Genomic DNA, 5,160 nt, shown 5'->3' with positions numbered 1-5,160 from the left:
CAATCTAAGTCAAAGTTTCACATAGATATTTTGAATATTTGCCAAAATTATTTAAGATGTTCTAGAAACAAACAGAAAAGAAATAGTTACATTTGAAGGAAAAGTAATGAAGTATTCACTTGCCCTAACAAATACTAAAATGTCTTATAAACCTGTGGTCATTCAATAACCATGGCAGTGGCCAAACAACCAAGAAGCCAGGAAAACTAAACTGATAGCCTCAAAATAAGTAAACAGTTAATAACTGTTAAAAGGGGCACAACAGGGCAATGCAGAAGGGTTTTATTACTCAATACAAGATGCAGCAAAAATACTGCACTATTTGAAAAACAAATGAAATCTTAGCATATACATCAAAATGAATTTCATGTATATTAAAGAGTTACATGTAAAAACCATTAGAAGAGAACATAGATAAATACCTTAAAGCTCTCTGAATGGGAAAGATATCTTCTTAACAAAAAAGCAGTAAGAGAAAAGCCAGGGTGAGGGTACAGCTCAGCGGTAGAGCACATGCTTCACGTGCATGAGGTCCTGGGTTCAATCCCCAGTACCTCCACTCAAATAAATAAATAAGTAAATCTAACTACGTCTCCCCTCAAAAAAATTAAAAATTAGAAGAAAAGACAGAGGAAATACTAATGAATGTAACTATATAAAAAGGTAAGTTTGCATACACCAAAAATAAAATAAAAACACAAGTGAAAAACAGGAGAAATGTTTATAAAAAAATTGAATAAGGAGGCTAATGACACAAAAATATAAATAGTTCTTAAAAATCAATAAGAAAATATTAAAGATAAAAATGGTAAGTAAAAACAAAGATAAACAAGTGAGATAAAAATAAAATTCACAAAAGAAATATAAGATTAATAATGAGTTTTTAAATGTTTCAGTCTCACTAATAATAAAAAAAAATGTCATTTTAGCCTATGAAATTGATGAATTTTTTAAGGTAGTGTTTAATGTAGACAACATTAGTTAAGACAGACGTGTTAACTCACAACTGCTGGGAAATGTGAAAGGATATAACCTTTGTAGAAACCAATTTACAATACGCATAAGGACATTAAGGAAAATATACTAAAATTCTAGTTTTAATGTGGTGCAAAAAAGGCATTTTGGCTTTTAGCCTCTAAACAATAACCACAAAACTGCATGAAAAATATGTAACAGGACCACAACCTCCATTTTCCATGAAATTAGGGAACATACTTAAATGTGAGCATAACACATAAAATCAAAAAGCAGATGGAAAAATAATAAGTGATCAGCAGAGTTTAAGGAAGTAAAATCTAAGTGGATGGAGAATTTCTATGGAGAGCAAAGGCCCAGATTACTTGTGCTTTTTTGCTCTATTAGTTTCGGTGTGACAATTCAGTCTTCCAGTTTGTTTCATGGTCACAAGATAACTACTCAAGCACCAGCCATTACATCTGTGTTCCAAACAAAAAGGAAAGGAGAAAAGTAAAAATTCACCTATAGGTCAGTTCCCTTTAAGGAGCTTTTCCCTTTAAACAACTTCCACATTCAAATCAATCATCCAGCCTGCCTATAAGGGAGCAGAAAAGCATGTTTAGCTAGAAACGCCATTCCATTTTGCATAGGGGCCTGCTGCTAAGCAAGAAAAAAAGAATAAATTTAGGCTAGACAACTTGCCTCAGAAGTAAAAATGAGTAAACCATAAAAATGAAGAATCAAAAGACAGCAATGCACGCACATTATTTAGAAATATGGAAGCAAAGAGCAGCGGAAACAATCATAAAATTTGAAAGGTTTTGTCCTTGGAGGGAGAAACAACAGAAGAAAGGAGGGAACTAGAGCGCTGATATTTTCTTTTTATTACAACCCTTTTAGCACTATTTGCCTTTTTATAATGTGGACATGAACTTGTTTATTAAAATAAAATACAAGTTAAAAATTCAGCGTCAAAGAGATCATGGCAAATGCAAAGCTGCTCGGTCTCATTAGTAACCAAATTAAAAGGCAAGTTAAAAGAACAGTGAGCTATCACTTTCACACATCAGTTTATAAAATATTAAAATAGTAATAGTAGCAAGCATTGGCTCAGGTGCACAGAAACAGGTCCTCTAATACTGCTGATGGGAGTGTAAATTGGTACAATACTTTTAGAGATAAGTTTCACAGTTTCTATCAAAATTTAAAATATGCATATCCTTCAACCCAGCAATTTCACTTCTAGGTAACTACCTTAGAAAAATACTTGTTATAGGTTCAAAATGCTTCAGACAAGGAGGCTTAATCTAGCAACATAACTTTATTCTTAAAATATCTTATATTTATGAACATTTACAAACTTAATAACATCAGAGAAGCAGTCTCCTTTAAAAAAAAAAAAAAAAAAAAGAGCCCCTAGTAGTGAAGAATTTGTAGACTCCAAAACCATGGCTGGATGCAGTTTTGTGTGCCTGTGATTCCTGTTTCTGGGGAATCTTTTTCCACCTGGAATGGTAAGTTTGTCTTAAGGAGGTCATGGGTGTTATTCACTGAAACAATCTAAGGTGGTAATGAAAACAACCTTTTTTTCACTTTACCTATTTTTGAAATGTTTGTTTTAGTTGGGTGATTAGCCAGTTTTGTTAAGGGTGCGATTACAGACATAAATTATCCTTTGATAGCACGACTTTAAAAAAAAAACACGAATGTAAACAAAATCAAACATTAAAAAAATAATTCAACTCAACTATGCAGTTATTTTAAGAACAAGATGTATTCAGTCAAATGCAAGAGCAGCTAACCCTTTATTTAACTGAATTTCGCCTCTTTTCCCAGCCCAGTTGGTGCTTGAGTCCAGAAACTGCAGTTGTTACATCTGGACAAGCTGTGGTGTGGACAAGTACATTCGGGTCCTGATTCGCAGCCTGCACTTCAGGAATGCCAGACTGCTCTTACATCACGGTGTTGTTGCTTTGCTCCATTACAATTTGCTAAATTCAGGTACATTCAACAGCAGACACAGAAGATGCCCTAAATTCTCTAAAGATAGAGAGGACTGCCATTGTTAGAGTGAAAACCAGCAACCTTGGCCAGTGGTAGGTGGTTAAAATGAGAAATCTTTTCTCGTCCATCCAGCACAAGGCTCCCCGTCAGGCGGGAAATAACTGCATTACCCACGCAAAGTGCAAGAACAGGGTAAATTTCAGGAGGTCAGAATATGATTGTATGGTCAGGAATTTCCCTCCCCCGAGCCCTGGGGGAATAAAACGCCCCACTCATATTATGTCACATCAAATATTTGAAATATCTTGGACAGAATCCAGGAGCCAGTGTGGGATCCTCTTTATTCTCGCCTTCAGAGCTGGTAAGGAAATTTCCTGAGATGAGTTTGATGTGTGTGGAATTCTAGAGCAAGGTTATCTGCAGCATTTGCACATCAGCCTGGAGTTAAAGTTTTTGCTACCTATGCAGAGTTTGCAGATGAGAGAAAAGTAACTGCTCCCTTTTTTTTAATAAAATGCTCATGCATTGCCAATTGCCCCCAAAACATCACAAGAGGAAAAAAAAAAAAATAACAACCACCCCATTTATATTGTCCTTGGCAAAAAGTTCAAGTGCTCAAAATTAATTTTGCAAATAATTGCACCTTCTAAACGGCTTCTCTATAAACTAAGAGGCAGAATTTCCAACATACAGCAAAGGAAACTCCTAGGTGAGCAATAAAGAGAGCTTGTGGATGCCTTCCTGATAATAGCATGGCGCAGCTTCACTGCTGGGTCAGTGTATTCCATGAGAGTTTTGTAATGAGGAAGAGCAAATCTGACTCCATACTAAATCTGTTTCTTTTACTTTAAACTTTGTATTCTGTTGCTTTTGCTACAAGTTAAGAATGTTGTCTATAGCTGGAAATACACAGGCAAGCCCAGGCTCAGGGTTCTGACCTTTAAGGGCATAATACTTCATTCATATACAGATAAAACGTTGCAGAACAGAAAGTAACATTTGTCTTGATGGAGGTTTACAGGAACATTCCAGGACCAAGAAGTCTGCAGCAACCAACCCCCAACCCCGACCGCCTTTTAGTACAAAGAAGCTGAATTCTGACTCAGGAAAGATAGTTCTTTGGGACAGTTTCTCACATCCACATTTTTACTTTTCTCGGAGAAGTAACATTTATGCGTCACTTTTTTTTGTTTGTTTTAATGTGCGTGGTCTTGTTTTATGTATTTAATCACTACAACAAGCAACTATGAGGTACGGGTGAAGGAGGAGAAACTGAGTCCCAGAGTCAGACGGTCTGCAGGAGGCAGAGACAGGATACAAAACCCAGATTTTAGGGACTCAACTGGAATCTCACTTACCTGGGTCAGGTCTCCAGTGTTCAGGGTGCCCGGGGTGAGCAGAGCGCCTTCCACGTTTACATCTGGTGAGGAGCACTGGCGATAAGCTGCCACTGACATGGGGGTGAGAGGCTGGAAATCCCGGAAATGCTTCCTCCTTCCTTCCGGCGGCCTCAGGAAAAGGATGCGCAACACCCACCCCCCTGGCTGTGCCCCGCCCCTTCCCACTGCTGCGAAGTCCTTCCAGCACTGAGCCAGCTCTTTTCCCACAGCCTCTAACGCCGGTTCAGGTTAACTCCCTGTCCATCCAGCCTTCCTCCTTCCACCATTTCAGATTCAGCTCTTCCTCAACGCTCCCAGAACTTGTTGTGCATGTGACTTTTGCGCCTGTGGCCACCCTCTGCCCACTCTTGTGGGCAGCCGTGGGTGTGTCTGCACCCCCTACTCACCCCTCTAAGTGTTATACTTTTAAGGGAGGGACCAAATCCTTCCAGCTTTTTCCAACTGGTATGTTTCGCAGGCCCAAGCAAGATGATTTGCATATGTTGGGTGTTCCTTAATACATGCTGGAGTTCAGTGAATTGAACTGCATTCATCTGGTAGAAGGAAATTTCGATAATAACAGTTTTATACGTTTTATAATACTTATAAAACTAACTATGTACATGCTCTGAAAACTGTTTCTGCTTGTGTCATGTATCATTGAACCCTCACAGCTACTTTGTATCATAAATAGTAAAACTGCATCCTTTTGCTGTATAGATGAATGCACCAGGAGTCAAAGAGTTTAAGCCCCTGGCCACTGAGGGACTGAGTGAGAAAGGCCAGATGCAAATCCAGGTCTCCCAATCCTTAAACTAAG

The 5,160-nt window shown here is 38.1% G+C and overlaps 1 non-coding gene across 1 annotated transcript; it reads left to right on the top strand.

The window, feature by feature from the left end:
- Positions 1 to 487: 487 nt before the first annotated feature.
- Positions 488 to 559, top strand: TRNAV-CAC. Its single transcript has one exon. It is a non-coding gene; the product is annotated as a tRNA-Val (tRNA).
- The last annotated feature ends 4,601 nt before the right edge of the window (positions 560 to 5,160 follow it).

The sequence above is a fragment of the Camelus ferus genome, chromosome 27 (assembly GCF_009834535.1).
Source record: "Camelus ferus isolate YT-003-E chromosome 27, BCGSAC_Cfer_1.0, whole genome shotgun sequence".
Classification (NCBI taxonomy): Eukaryota; Metazoa; Chordata; class Mammalia; order Artiodactyla; family Camelidae; genus Camelus; species Camelus ferus.
Note: the sequence above shows the minus strand (reverse complement) of the source record. Positions and strands in the feature narration are given on the sequence as shown.